This window comes from Scyliorhinus torazame, chromosome 4 (genome assembly GCF_047496885.1).
Source record: "Scyliorhinus torazame isolate Kashiwa2021f chromosome 4, sScyTor2.1, whole genome shotgun sequence".
NCBI classification, from domain to species: domain Eukaryota; kingdom Metazoa; phylum Chordata; class Chondrichthyes; order Carcharhiniformes; family Scyliorhinidae; genus Scyliorhinus; species Scyliorhinus torazame.
Genome location: NC_092710.1, coordinates 116,438,532 through 116,454,543, shown reverse-complemented (window position 1 = coordinate 116,454,543; position 16,012 = coordinate 116,438,532). Strand labels below are relative to the sequence as shown.

General features: G+C 49.8%; 1 protein-coding gene across 4 annotated transcripts in view; it reads left to right on the top strand.

Moving 5' to 3' along the window:
• sipa1l2 (signal induced proliferation associated 1 like 2) overlaps positions 1-16,012 on the top strand; it is an 825,665-nt gene that overhangs the window by 109,499 nt on the left and 700,154 nt on the right. For 3 of the 4 annotated variants that reach the window (XM_072498538.1, XM_072498535.1, XM_072498537.1), the window contains exon 2: positions 8,189-8,346. The gene's annotated coding sequence lies outside the window, so the exon portion shown is untranslated. Of the gene's footprint in view, positions 1-8,188; positions 8,357-16,012 lie in introns of all 4 variants that reach the window. The other variant, XM_072498536.1, reaches the window with a different exon arrangement.

Below are 16,012 nucleotides of genomic sequence, written 5' to 3'. Positions count from 1 at the left end.
CTCTGGGAAACGGGAGACTCTGGGACAACCTCCGAGGTCTTCCAGATTGTGAAATGGTTTGATAAGGGAGGCATAGAGAATATATTTACACCTGCAGGTAGGAGCCATAAATATAAAATTACCATTAATTAACCTAATGGTGAATTCAGGAGAAACCTCTTTTCCCAGGGAGAGGTTAAAATGTGGAACTAGGTACTGCAGGCAATGGCCTAGGTGAATTGCATAGATGCATTGCAGAGGAAGTTAAATAAGAATGTAAGGGAGCAAGGAATAAAAGAATGTGCTGATAGGATGAGATGAAAAAGTGATGGAGAAGGTTTCTGCAGGTTATAAATGCAGCTGGGCTGTGTTTCTGTGCTATAAGTACTTTGTGGGAGCTTGAAAGAATAGCATTGATTGCTTTCTCTTTTTTTGCAATTTAGAAAAATTTGTTAGAAAAGCTGGCGAGATGTTTGTGTCATTGCTGCTGAAATTTGTATTTTCTGATGTAGGACTGAGAAACCTTGTACTCTGCCATTGGGCTCATAGAATTTGGGCTATGTCTGAAAACAAACTGCAGTGCTCAGCAGTAACACAAAAGGCTGGTGCATTTTAATCCCCCCGAGAGACACTGTCATAGGACTCTAATGAGGGATGAGCTGACCTTGTTTTCTAATTGGAATAACAGCTAGAGTTGTAAACCCCCATAATAACACAATTGAAAATGTAATGCTGATTAATGTAAGGACAATTCTTTAACAGTGCAAGAGGGTGCAGAATTTTTGTTATTTTTGGCACGTTGACCTGATCTCATTTATATAGTATGAGAAATGGCATATTTATTTTGTAATATTGAGCTTCAGCGGTGATACTGTTGGTCAGGACAAGGCATTTGAAGTTTACAGGTTAACCCTGCACATCTGAATGCCAGCAATGATTTTACAGTTGATTGCACTGGATAGTTAACATTTAAGTGTTTAAGCCATGGGAGGAGAAGAAATTGTGGCCATATTTTTAAAAAAAAATTCATTTAGCTGCAAGCTATGACAGAAATACAAACAAATTCTATTCCGAGTTGATGATGGCTTTCAGTACCTTCTTTGATCTCAACCAGATCGTTTTTGCCTGCTCTCCTTATTTATTGCCTACTCACTAAGTACATGGAATAAAAGTACAAAAAAGTTCTTCTTTGTTGATTGTACTTTTTCTCCCTCTCAAACTTCGGGCTGGATTCTCCATTATTGGGACTATCTCCCCACGCCGACGTAAAAACAGTAGAGCATGCGCACAGTGGTGGCCTCCAGCAGCCGTGCCGTGCTCCATGGTGAACTCGGACGGCGCAGCTGGACCCAAAAAAGAAACCCCCTCCTCCAACGGCCGCGCGCCCGACCCTCAACGCCCATAGAAGCATTTACCGGCCGCCTAGTATCTCCTCCCCCCTCCCCCCGCACTCCCCGGCCCTCCAATCGACAGGAAGCTGGCACACTGGCTACTAAGGGGAAGTGAGGAGGGGAGTAGTCTTTTCCCGTTAGCAGCATGCAGCTTGAGAACATTGAAGCTGCTTCCCCAGTGCTTGGGGATGAGGGACCCTTCAAGGGGATTGGGCTTACTCAGGGGCTGGAGCGTTCCAGGTCGGGGGAATTAAGAAAAAAAATCATTTTTTGAGATGTGGGTGTCGCTGGTTAGGCCAGCATTTATTGCCCATCCCTAGTTGCCCTTCAGTAGGTGGTGGTGGTGAGCTGCCTTCTTGAACCGCTGCAGTCCCTGAGGTGTAGGTACTCCCATAGTGCTGTTAGGGAGGGAGTTTCAGGATTTTGACCCAGTGGCAGTGGTTTCAAATTGGCAGGCAGTTGCTAGTGGGGTACCACAGGGATCGGTGCTGAGACCCCAGCTATTCACAATATATATTAATTTGGATGAGGGAACAAAATGTAACATCTCCAAGTTTGCAGATGATACCAAGTTAGGCGGGAGGGTGAATTGTGACGAGGATGCAGGGATCCTACAGCATGATCTGGACAGGTTGGGCGAGTGGGCAAATCAATGGCAGATGCAGTATAATTAGGATAAGTGTGAGGTTATTCACTTGGAAGCAAAAATAGGAAGGCAGATTACTACCTGAATGGTTGAAAGTTGGGAGAGGGGAGTGTGCAGCGGGACCTGGGTGTCCTTGTGCACCAGTTGCTGAATGTACGCATGCAGGTGCAGCAGGTGGTAAAGAAGGCTAATGGTATGTTGGCCTTCATTGCAAGAGGTTTCGAGTATAGAAGCAGAGATGTGTTGCTGCAATTGTACAGGGCCTTGGTGAGGCCACACTTGGAGTATTGTGTGCAGTTTTGATCTCCTTCTCTGAGGAAGGATGTTCTTGCTCTCGAGGGAGTGCAGCGAAGGTTTACCAGACTGATTCCAGGGATGGCGGGACTGTCATATGAGGAGAGGTTGTCTAGGTTGGGATTGTTCTCGCTGGAGTTCAGAAGAATGAGGGGGGATCTCATAGAGACTTATAAAATTCTAAGAGGACTAGACAGGGTAGATACAGGGAAGATGTTACCAATGATGGGTGTGTCCAGAACCAGGGGTCACAGTCTGAGGATTCAAGGTAAACCATTTCGGACTGATATAAGGAGACATTTCTTCACCCAAAGAGAGGTGAGCCTGTGGAATTCATTACCACAGGAAGTAGTTGATGCTAAAACTTTGAATATATTCAAGAGGCGGCTAGGGGAGAATGGGATCAAAGGCTATGGGGGGAAAGCTGGATTAGGCTATTGAGTTAGATGCTGAGCCATGATCGTGATGAATGGCGGAGCAGGTTTGAAGAGCCAAAAGGCCTCCTCCTGCTCCTATCTTCTATGTATCTATGAAGGAATGGCGATATATTTCCAAGTCAGGGTGGTGAGTGACTTGGAGGGGATCCTGCAGGTAGTGGGGTTCCCAGATATCTGTGCTCTTGTCCTTCTAGATGGTAGTGGTCGTGGATTTGGAAGGTGCTGTCTAAGGAATCTTGGCGAGTTGCTGCAGTGCATCTTGTAAGTGGTACGCACAGCTGCAACTATTCATGGAGAATGTTTGTGGAAGGGGGAGCTATCAAGGTGCAACTTTGTCCTGGATGTTGAGTTTCTTCTTATTGGAGCTGCACTCATCCAGGCAAGTGGAGAGTATTCCATTACACTCCTGACATGCGCCTTGTAGATGGTGGACAGGCTTTTGGGGGGAGTGGGGGTGGGTGGCAGGAGGTGAGTTAATTGTAGGATTCTTAGCCTTTGACCTGCCCTGGTAGACACAGCATTAATATGGCTTGTCCAGTTTCTGATCAATGGCAACCCCCATGATGTTGATGGTGGGGATTCTGCAATTGAATGCCATTGAATGTCAAGGGACGGTGGGTAGGTCCTCTCTTGTAGGAGATGGTTATTGCCTAGCACTTGTATGGTGTGAATATAACTTGCCACTTGTCAGCCCAAGCCTGAATATTGTTCAGATCTTTCTGCATTTGGACATAGACTGCTGCATTATCTGAGGAGTCATGAATGGTGTTGAACGCGACCCAGTCATCTGCAAACATCCCCACTTCTGACCTTATGATGAAAGGGATGTCATTGATGAAGCAGCTTGAAGATAGTTGGGCCTAGCACACTAACCTGAGGAACTCTAGGAGTGTCAGCACCGTCGAGGCAGCTGCCAATTATCAAACACTAAAGAGCAGGGCTTCACCACTGGGAATCCTCTCGCGGCCAAAGGGTAGGTGGCTGGATAAGTGGGGGCAGCTGAGCACATCCTCCCTACCTAATGTTGCTGGCAGAGATCTAGGGGCTCCTGATGTGGCCAGGGGTGAGTGTGCAGAGCAGTGTTTGCCAACTGCTCATGGATGGCACTCTTGAGAGAAGGCATGACGGTCATGGTAAGAGTTGGGGAGGCTTGGGGGACTTTGGAGTCCCGGGATGGAAGCCCTAACTGATTGTTTCTCGTCTTCTCCAATTCCTTCCAGAAAAATAATGCTTGCTGGTGTAGATCCCGTGGAGGATGCCCTTTCTGTGCTTGAGGCAGCCGAGGCAGACAGACGCCATAGAAGGCAGCAACGTCAACGCAGGCTGAAGGCAGCACCACATTTGCATGGGACGCTGCACACCCTGGAGACCCGGCTGCCCATCAGCTGAGGAGGGAACCAGAAGGGGAGTCCAGCGGCATTGTACAGGCATCGTTGGTCCTGCCATGAGCTGACGGACAGCATATTTCGTAGAAGACGCATTCTCAACAGGGAGACAGTGCAGCACCTGTGCCACATCCTTGTGGATGTGGCACCCTGTGGAAGAGGAGAACACCCGCTCCCGGTGCCCATGAAGGTCACTGCAGCCCTAAACCTCTGTCACTGGGTCATTTCAGAGCTCGAGCGGGGACCTGTTTGGCGTATTGCAGTCATCATCCCACAGATGCATCCAGGAGGTGATGGATGCTCTGTATGCTCAAGCATCAGAGTATATCAACCTCGACCTGGACCAAGCCCAAGATTCCCAGGCTGCAGGATTTGCCACCATGCCAGGATGCCCCAGGTCCAGGGGGGTGATCGATGTCACGCGTGTCACCCTGAGCGTACTGGGGCATCAGGGAGTGCCTCATTTTACCAGGAAGGGTTGTCTCCCTGAATGTTCACAATGTGTGCGACCACCACCTCAGAATCATGCACATGTGTGGACTGCTACCCTGGAAGTGTGCATGACAGCTACGTCCTGGAGCACCCGGGAGATACCCGGTGTCTTTGAAGACTACCCCAGGATGACGGGTAGGCTCATGGGGGAAGTGGATTACCCGTTGAGGTCATAGCTGATGGCACCGGTGCAGAGACCTGAGATGGAGCCCCTTTACATTGAGGCCCACACTGTCATTGAGCAGTACACAGACTGTTCAAGATGTGGTTCTGATGCCTTCGTTGCTCTCGCGGTGTAATTCAGTACACCACTCAGAGGGTCTCCTGCTTTGTGGTGGTCTGCAGTGTCCTCCACAATCTGACACAGCAGCGGGCGACATGCTGGAGGAGACGGTGGACTGATGAGGAAGCGGACCAGGATGGGCTGGAGGACGAGGCCGAAGAAGAGCCAGAGGATGGAGAACAAGGTGCGGCGAGGCTCTGACATGCAAGGAGGACCAGGAAGGTCCTCATCGCTACCGATTCTCGTAGCTCAAGGCAGTGTCTGTCAGCTCAGCCCACCCTCACTCCCATACCTGACCTCCCTTGTTGCCCCCTCTGTTTAACAACACTCCAGGGTGATGGGCCTGTGCTGGCACTGTCATCAGGTCACCATACCAGGCAGAAGAGTGATGAACAGCCACTGTGAGGAAAGCTCTGGAGCTCCTCAGAATCTGATTAAAGTCTGATTCCTGTGTTTCTGCTGGCAGCGCATTCACACCCACCCCCTGAAAGGAGTCTGCATCAGGGGCTTTTGATCTTGGCCCAGGGTGCATATCAAAGATGGAGGCAGCCTGCTGCTTTCCCTGGCTATGGACGTTGATGCTCTTGGCAGAGGGCCTGGAGCCGGAGGGACCTTGCCGACTTACAGGTTGTCACAGGCATCGCTATGTCAACCTGTTCTGCCCACTGCCTGTGAGATGCACCGTTGTCAGGTGAGGGGGTGGTATTCAGAAGAACTGGAGAGCGCCGTAGTCTCCTTGGTGGCAGTTCCCGGATTGACCTGTTGCGAGTCCTCCTCCCTGATGGTACCTGTAGGACCCTGGGGCTCTCCATGGGATGGAGAGACAGCCGCAGGGAATCATCTGGCTCCTGGAACGTGGGCACCTTGGCACTGCCACCCTCACAGCCAAGGTGCTCAAATGGCACTGCCAAACCAGCAGGAGCACTGCCTGAGTGCCAGGGTGGCATTGCCAAGGGTCAGGGGTGAAGGGAGCCATGCCCATGAAATGAGGGTGGAGCGGGGGGCCGGGGGGGAGGGGGGGGGGGTGTTCAGGGCAAGTAAGTAGGGGCCTCTGGGAGGTTGGGGAGTGATGGATAAGGGTCCTAGAAGGGAGGGAGTGCTGTAAGGGGGCCTGAAGTGGGGGAGGGGATCCCCAGGGACCCCATAGGGGGGTGGGGTGGGGATGGGGGGGATTCAGAAGAACTGGAGAGCGCTGTAGTCTCCTTGGTGGCAGGTCCCGGATTGACCAGCTGCATGTCCTCCTCCCTGATGGTACCTGTAGGACTCTGGGGCTCTCCATGGGATGGAGAGACAGCCGCAGGGAATCATCTGGCTCCTCCAGCCCTGGAGGCTCTCCACTGTCTGCACCATGGTGTTGATGCCTTCAGCCATGGTCCTCCGTGACTGGGCCACTGCCAGTGACATATCACTCTCCCTGGAACGTGGGCACCTTGGCACTGCCACCCTCACACTGCCAAGGTGCTCGAATGGCACTGCCAAGCCTGCAGGAGCACTGCCTGAGTGCCAGGGTGGCAGTACAAGGGTGCTGAGTGTCAGGGTGGCATTGCCAAGGGTCAGGGGCGAAGGGAGCCATGCCCATTAAATGAGGGTGGAGGGGGGGGGGGGGGGGAGGGAGGTGTTCTGGGCAAGTAAGTAGGGGCCTCTGGGAGGTTGGGGAGTGATGGGTAAGGGTCCTAGAAGGGAGGGAGTGCTGTAAGGGGGCCTGAAGTGGGGGAGGGGGGATCCCCAGGGACCCCATAGCGGGGTATCCTCACTTGGGGGTGTGTGGGATGGTGTCCATGTGTATGGGGTGGGTGTGTGTGTGGGGGGGGGGGGGGGGGGGGTGGGGGGGGGGTGGACAAGCTCACTTAGAGATCGGAGCGCCCTTTCAAAATGGTGGCCTGGGAGTTCAGCTCCCAGTGCTAAAGAAAATTCCAAGTGTGGCCAAACCGGTGAGAAACTCCCCCGGGCCCAAAGAAGTGACTTAGTGTCATTGAATAGTGGTGGAAAACTCCCTGAAATACCTGCCACAAATTAACTTAGAAATATTTTGGGAAAATCGCGCCTATATCAGTTGAACTGTTCTGAGGCTGTGATTTGTAGTTATTTTGTTATTATGGATATAGAGAGAAGATGGGGAAATGGAGTTGGAGGTCAGCCTTGTGCAAGAGAAGATGAGAGTCATATCATTCTGAACGAGTTGTAATTTGTGAAAATGAGGAGATGATTTAGAGTAGTCAAGCCTGCCTGATCAGTTTGGGAATATTTTACAGAAGGAACCATACTGTTTGGTTTTGTGGAATTTCTGCTGGTAACATGAGAGCTGCTTGAACTCTTGGATCTTTTGGGCGGGTTGGGAATGAAGTAGGGTGGAGTCTTGGAGATATGGTTAGTTAGATAAAGTAGGATATCAGTGAAATATGGGGATAGTTGTGTTTGGTTCCTTTTGTGAATGTAGAAGCTTACTCTTTGCTACCAGGTACTTAATGGCAGAGCCCCCCTTTGGAGTGGAAGTGCAAGGAAGCTGAGGCCATTACTGCACTCTGAAACTAGGGTTGGAGAGCAGAACTTCAATTGAAATACCCATGCTCAAACTCTTTCTTAACTTTGTCCCTCTACAACTTCGTCCAACCTCCCAAGATCTGTGCGAAGCTCCAATTTTGGCCTTTTGCACATCTCTGATATTAATTGCTCCAGCATTGTGCCTTCAGCTGCTTGGACCTCAAGATCTGGAATTTCTCCATAAACCTTTCTTCCCTCCAATCTCTCTCTTTCCCCCTTTAATTCATTCATTAACTCTACCTCTTTGACCCAGCTCTTGTCCTGTCCTAATAGCTCCTGAATTGGTTTGGTATGAAACTTAGATAATGTGCTGGTGAAGTGCCTTAGGACGCTTTGCTCTTCAAAAGGTGAAATAAACGCAAGTTGTTCATGACTTTTCATAGTCATAGCCCTGTTTTTAAAAAAACCATTGGCATTGATGAATATGCATTCACTTTCCCCTGGTTTCCTCATCAGGTTGCCTTTTGACATGTTTTTAAACTTGATCTCTAAGTCTTGACATCTGTTCCTCAAATTATTTGAACTTCGAATGTGCCTGTGAAATTAATTAGTTGAAATTTCAATAGGTAACAGTTAAAAGGGGAAACATCTGTTTTGGCAGTAGAATTGCTGGCGCATTACATACCCATTGTAAATTTTTTTAAAAAAAATTTCAATAACGACTTTGCAAGGTGGCTTAGTACATCAAATAGAAAAATACAACATTTTGATGTAATCTTACAGGTTTCCTTTCCTTGCAGGTCTTTTGCAATTGGTGCTGCCACACATCTTGTGGTCATGAGGGTGGAATGATTTGTGCCACCAATTTCGCTATGACTGAGACCAACTGCTTCGGCATCAGGCAGTAGGACGTGAAATTTGAGCAGCGCAAGTGTGATTTTGGATCTTCATCAACTGGGTAAGACCCTGTAAGTAGTTGAAATGATTGGAAATGTCATCTGGAATACTAGATCCAATTCACCAACATTGCTTATGCTTGTAGTTTGGAGAGAAAAGTTCCCAGAAATATAATTTGAAATGTCTTACTTCACCTTTTACATAAGATATATGCACTAATGATCATTGACCTTTAATTCCTCTCTGTCAAGTGAATTCAGCAATATCTCAGGAGTCATCTGAATTCAGTTTGTTCACGTTTTCCTCTACCGAACCAAAAATAGGAAGTTCTTAACATTTGCACTCACTGGAACAAATAAGTTGAACCATTTACTATAATAGTGAGCCATTGTAATTGTTTCACAATAATCACCAGGAATAAATTCAAACGGTGCAGTGCAACCCCTTTTTAGTTGACGAGTAGGTTGAAATGGTGCGATGTGAATAATTGAGGTCTTGCTCTGTCTGCAAATATCACATTCAATATCCTTCACATAAGTACCTATTCCAGGCTTTTGATAGACATCAATAATAATGAATTGTATATATACGCCACCTTTTAACATGATAAAACGTCCCAAATCACTTCACTGATGTGAAAATAGGACCCCTCTATCAACTTTACTTGGGAATCAATCCAATTCCTGGTGTACATAGCACAAACCTACCCCCAATTTATGGCGGCAAAGCGTAAAGAAATGATTCGGGATAAAATTAATGTTCACTTAGAAAATCGTGACTGTAGGACGTCCGGTGGCGGTCATGAGGTCGCATATCTGGCAGCTCCCGCTCATGGTGGTCTTTTTGTGGCCTTTACGCCGGTCTGTCACAGGAATTTTGTAGGAAAAAAGTACAGAAGTGAGAGCGGAAAAGAGTGACCCCTAGTTTATGAAGTTGTGTCCAGAAGTGCCCGGGAAAAAGCGAACCAGGTGGCTGTGGCGAGTGAGGAGTGGACAACTCACGCGGAGATGGCAGTCGGACAGGGTCTGTCCCCATCGGCTCAGTGGTTGATGGACCAGTTGGTTAGCTTCCTAAATGAGAAGTTCACCCAACAGCGGAAGGAAAGTGCAGAGGGCCTGGCCCGGGCAGTGGACTAGATCAAGGCGGTGGTTGACAGCATGGAGATGGAACTGGCAGCCCATTGACAGGCGATCAGGCGATCCAGAGGTTGGAGGAGCAGGCGAGGGAGCAGGAGGACCAGTCATGGCAGCAGAGATTGGGCTGATGCGTGACCAGCAGAAGCGACTGCTGGAGAAAGTGGAGGACCTGGAGAACCGTTCTCGGAGGCAGAACATTCGGATCGTGGGTCTGCCGGAGAGAATCGAAGGATTGGATGCGGGTCCGTGTGTTGGGAAGATACTGGAGAAGCTGCCCGGGGAAGGTGCGTTTAACCGGCCTTTGGAGGTGGATCGGGCTCATAGGGCACTGATGCGCAAGCCCCAGGGGGGTGAGCCACTGAGGCTGATGGTGGGACGATTGCATCGATTCCTGGACATGGAACGCATCATGAGGTGGACCAGGCAGACGAGGCAATGCACTTGGGAAGACGTCGAGATTAGGGTGTGCCAAAACCTGGGAGCAGAGCTCGCGAAGAGAAGGGCAAGTTTTAATAGGATCAAGTCGGCCCTGTACAAGAAGGGTGTAAAGTTCAGACTACTATACCTGGCTCACCTATGGGGGCCGGGAGTTGTACTTTGGCTCGGTGGAGGAGGCAGCGGACTTCATGAAAGAGAATGGACTGGCAGGAGAAGGATTGAACTTTGATTGAGGAGAACTGAACTATGTTGTGAAAAACTTCTGGATTTATGTTGTTTGGATTTCTTTCGCTTTTTTCCGTTCTTTGGTTCTGTTTAGGGTTAGGTCGACATACAGTGCTTTGGTAAGGGGTGAGTGGTCCTTGTGTCCTTGTGGTCACTGTGTTCGGTCCTTGGGAGGGATTGCCAGGCTAGCTGGGTGGGCTGGTTAACACCCGCCCTGTTTGCACTAAAAGCTTGGGGGGGTGGGGGGGTGGAGGGAAGAGGGGGGGGGGGGGGTGGGTGGAGGGAAGAGAGGGGGGGGGGGGGAGAGAGAGAGCGAATCAGTGGTGAGTAGGATGCTAGGCACCATGGGCAGGATTGCTGGGCGGACTGGTTTACAGGGGGTGAGCTGAAGATCGATTGGGGGGGGGGATTATACTGCTGATGGGGAGGGGACTTTCAAAGTGGAGGACGAGGAGGGTTGATAACGGTAGCTGCCGAGGGCAGGCCAGGAGAGGTGCGGGACATGGGTCGTGGCCTAGGAGAGGTTATGGTTGATCGGCAGGGGAGGGAGGCTGGTCATGGGGAACGTTCGGGTACTAAATGGGACAGTCGAAAGGGCCCATGTGTTCGCGCACTTGAGGCAACTGAAGGCGGACGTAGTTATGTTGCAGGAGGCGCATCTGAAGGTGGGGGACCAGATTAGGTTAAGGAAGGGATGGGTTGGACAGGTGTTCCATTTGGGGTTAGATTTTAAAACGAGAGGGTGGCAATCTTGGTTAATAAGCGGGTGGCATTCGAGGTGGGGAATATAGAAGCGGACCTGGGGGATAGATTTGTTATGGTTAGTGGGAAGCTAGAGGGGATGGCCGTGGTATTGGTAAATATATATGCCCCGAACTGGGATGACGTTGAGTTTGTTAGACAGGTACTGGGGAAGATCCAAGACCTAGATTCACATTGACTGATTATGGGGGGAGATTTCAACACGGTCCTGGAGCCAAGGCCGGACCGGTTGAGTTTCTAGTTCTGGGAAGGTATCAGCTGTGGCAAAGGAGCTTCGGGGGTTCATGAAGCGCATTGGGGGGGGGGGGGGGGGGGGGGGCGGTTAGATCCATGGAGATTTGGGAGGCCAAGTTGTAAGGCGTTTTCATTCTACTTCCACGTGCATAAGATGTATTCCCGGATAGACTTCTTTGTGTTGGCCAAAACGCTGCTGGCTGAGGTGGTAGATGCTGAATATTCAGCAATAGTGGTGTCAGACCAGGCCCCGCACTGGGTGGACTTGCAAGTTAACAAGGAAAGGCTCAGCGCCCGCATGGAGGATGGATGTGGGGCTGTTAGCGGAGGAGAAGGTATGTGAGCGGGTAAGGGAGACCATTCGGGGATATATAGGGATCAATGACACTGATGAGGTTTCAGCGGGGGTGGTTTGGGAGGTGGTTATTAGGGGGGAATTCATCTCATTTCGGAGATAATGAGAAGGCTGTGCGGGTGGAGTTGGACAGACTGGTAGGTGAAATCTTACAGGAGGTAACCGGAGTCTCTGGATGGTAGGCTTTTGAAGGAGCATCAGAGACTGCAGCTGGATTTTGGGCTCCTGTCCACCGGTAAGGCGGACGGACAGCTGAGAAGGGTAAAAGGGGCGGTATATGAATATGGGGAAAAAACCACCAGGATGCTGGCGCACCAGCTGAGGAAACCGAAGGCGGCGAGAGAGATTGGGAAAGTGAGAGATACAGGGGGAAGGTGGTTTTGGATCCGGCGGGGGTGAATGATGTGTTTTGGGAGTTTTACTGTAAATTGTATAAATCGTAACCCCCAGCCGGGGAGGAGGGTATGAAGCGATTTCTGGGAGGGCTGGAGTTCCTGAGGATAGATGAGGAGTTGGTGAAGGATTTGGGAGCCCCAATTGGGCTTGGGGAGGTTATCGACAGGTGGGGGCGATGCAATCGGGTAAAGCCCCGGGACCAGACGGATACCTGGTTGAGTTTTATAAAAAGTTTTCTGGGCTGTTGGGCCGCTCCTGGTAAAGGCTTTTAATGAGTCAAAAGAGCTGGGAGTGCTCCCCCAACGTTTTCGCAGGCACCGATTTCCCTTATTTTGAAGCGAGTAAGGATCCGGAGAGCTGTGGCTTGTATAGGCCAATCTCCCTGTTAAATATGGATGTGAAATTACTGGCAAAGATCTTGGCCACACACACAGATGATTGTGTTCTGGGGATAATAGGGAAGACCAGACAGAATTTGTTAAGAGACGACACCTGACGTCCAACATTAGGCGATTAGGCAGCTCCTAAATGTAATAATGATGCCTGCAGATGGGCGCGAGGTCGAGGTGGTGGTGGCCATGGATGCAGAAAAGGCCTTTGATCGAGTGGAGTGGAAGTACTTGTGGGAAGGTTTGGGTTTGGGCAGGGATTTATGGATTGGGTCCGGTTGGTATATCAGGCACCAGTGGCGAATGTAAGATCAAACCAAGTTCGATCAGAATATTTTAGTTTGTGCTGGGGGACGAGACAGAGGTGTCCACTCTACTACTGTTTGCCCTGGCCATTGAGCCTTTGGCAATGGTGCTGAGAGCATCGAACATTTGGTGGGGGATAGTGAGAGGGGGGATGGAACATAGGGTCTCGCTCTATGCGGATGATTTGCTCCTTTTATATAACAGACCCGTTGGAGGGAATTGCAGGAATTATGGGGATACTGGAGGAATTTGGTCGGTTCTCAGGTTACAAACCGAATATGGGCAAGAGTGAGGTTTTTGCGATCCAAGCAAGGGGGCAGGAGAGGAGACTGAGGGAGATGCCGTTCAAAGTGGTGGGAGGGAGTTTTAGGTACTTCGGGATTTAAGTGGCTTCATAAACCAAATTTGGGCAGGTTGATTGAGCAAATGAAAGGGGACTAATGTAGGTTGACATGCTCCCACTGTCACTGGCGGGGAGGGTACAGATTGTGAAAATGACAGTCCTCCAAGATTGCTGTTCGTGTTTCGGTGTCTTCCAATCTTCTTCCCCAAAGCATTTTTTAGGAAGATGAAATGCGGCGATCTCGGGTTTTATATGGGCCGGGAGAGCCCCGAGGGTGAAGAAGGTCCTTCTTGAATGGGGGCGTGGGGAGTGGGGGGGAGCTTGGCTCTTCAGAACTTTATTAATTACTACTGGGCGGCTAATATATCGATGGTTAGGAAGTGGGTAGTGGGGGAAAGGTCGGTGTGGAAGCGAGTGGAGGCGGCATCTTCCAAGGGCACGAGTCTGAAGGCTTTGTTAACGCACGTTCTCGCCGACTCGGTACTCCACAAGCCCAGTGGTAGTGGCAGCCCTAAGAGTGTGGGGGCAATGGAGCAGCACATGAGACTGGAGAGGGGGTCGTGTGGTCACCGATTTGTCATAACCACCGGTTTGCTCCAGGTGCGGGGGTGTGTGTGTGTGTTGAGGAGGGTTTCCCTAGCCTGGAAGATCTAGAGGAGGAGTTTGAGTTACCGGGTGGGAATGTGCTCCGGTACCTGCGGTACGGGTTTTTGTCCAGAGGCAGGTCCCGAGCTTTCCTCGCTTCCCACTAAGGGGGACTACAGGATAAGTGTTGTCTAACACGGGGGTTGGGGAGGGAAGGTCTCCGAAATATACAAGGAACTGATTGGGTGGGTAGGAGTCAATTGGGACGTGAAGAGGGAGGAAGAGCTGGGAGGGGAGTTGGAAGTCGGGTTATGGGAGAAGGCCCTGAGGAGAGCTAATGCATCCTCGTTGTGTGTCAGGCTTAGCCTGATCCAGTTCAAGGTGGTCCACAGGGCTCATATGACTGTGGCCTGGATAAGTAGTTTTTTTTGAGGAGGAGGACCGGTGTGGGGGAAGTCCTGCGAATCATGTACAAATGTTTTCGGCATGTACAAGGCTGAGGGGATTCTGGCAGGGATTTTCAGATGTCATGTCAGAGGTCCTGGAAGGTAGGGTGACTCAGAGTCCAGAGATGGCAATATTTGGAGTGTCAGAAGATCCGGGAGCCAAGGGTGGGAGATAGGCCGACGTTTTGGCCTTTGCCTTCCTGGTGGCCCGGAGACGGATTTTGCTGGGTGGGGAGACTCGGAGCCTCCAAAGTCGGGGTTTGGGTCGGGGGCAGGGTGGCAGGGTTTCTTAGGCTAGTGAAAATTAAGTTCGTCTTCAGGGGTTCAGTACAACCCGCTCATCGACTTCCTCGAGGTAAATTGGCCATCAGCGGGGCGGGTATTGTGGGTTTTTTGCGTGTGTTGAATCTCTGTGGTTTAAAACGTCAAAATTATAAATGCCTCAATAAATAATACTTTCTGAAAAAACAAAATCATGACTGTAACGAGTCTATATCACTTGTCATTTATCAAGGCAAATAATATCTGGCAAACTTACTTTCATTGTCAGTGAAACAATGAAGATAGTTGCTAAAGATAGTGCCATTGATAGATGTTTTCCCTTTTTTATACTTTCACGGGATGTTGGTGTCGCTGACGAGGCCATCATTTATTTCCCAATTCTTTTTTCTTTAAAAAAATAGATTTAGAGTACCCAATTCTTTTTTTCCCAATTAAGGGACAGTTTATCATGTCAATCTACCTAGTCTACACATCTTTGAGTTTGTGGGGGGTGAGACCCAAGCAGACACAGGGAGAATGTGCAAACCCCACATGGACAGTGACCCGGGGCCGGGATCGAACCCAGGCCCTCGGCGCCTTGAGGCAGCAGTGCTAAACACCGCCCATTCCGCCAGCCCGTTTGACGACGTTAGAAAGTGCTGTTCTGATGTTGCCATTGAATAACATGCAGTTTTGGAACTCACTGCAGCTGAAGCAGCACCCTTCCAGGATGACCATTATTTGGTTCGCTAAGTATCGGACGTGCCCTGGGCAAGGGACAACTACTCGGGGACTTCCAGGGAATTATACGATCCTCAACACTGAGTTTGCCTTCCTTAGTCATATAGGGTTTAATTTCTTCTGGGGGTTGCCCTCAGAATCCATCATTCAGGATCTTATGTATTTTAGTTTAGACAGTGTTGGATTTCTTTGCATGGTGCGGGCCAGTAGTGACTGTGGCTTCTTCCCTGAACAGCTCACGTTTTTGCCTGTCCCTATAACTTTGTCTTGACTGTGACCTTTGGCAGTGCTTGCAAGATTTAGATTTATTGTCATGTGTACCGAGGTACAGTGAAAATTGTTGTTCTGCGTACAGTCCAGGCAGATCGTTCCATACACAAATACATAGAGCATACTATAAATACACAATGTAAATATATAAACATATCTGGTGCAGCATATGGGATATAGTGCTACAACTGTAGAGAAGATGTGTAGGAAGATCAGTTCAGTCCATAAGTATAGACAGAGTCAATGGATGAGAGGCAGTTTCACATGTTGGAGCAGCATCATGGGCAGCACGGTAGCACAAGGGGCTAGCACTGTGGCTTCACAGCGTCAGGGTCCCAGGTTCGATTCCCCGCTGGGTCACTGTGTGGAGTCTGCACGTTCTCCCTGTGTCTGCGTGGGTTTCCTCCCGGTGCTCCGGTTTTGTCTCACAGTCCAAAGTTGTGCAGGTTAGGTGGAATGGCCATGATAAATTGCCCTTCGTGACCAAAAGGTTTAGGAGGGTATATTGGGTGCACCAGGACAGATTGTTGGTGAGGTTTACACCTAGGAATATGAAGCTGCTAACCATCTCCACCTCAGCACCATTGATACAGATAGGAGTGTGTGAGACACTTTGCTTTCTGAAGTCAGTGACCAGCTCCTTAGTTTTGCTGACATTGAAGGAGAGATTGTTGTCATTGCACTATGCCACTAGGTTCTTTATCTCCCTCCTGTATTCTGACTCGTCATTGTTTGAGATCTGACCCACTACAGTCGTGTCATCAGTAAACTGGCAGATGGAGTTAGAGCCGAATTTTGCCACACAGTCGTGTATGTATAAGGAGCATAGTAGGGGGCTAG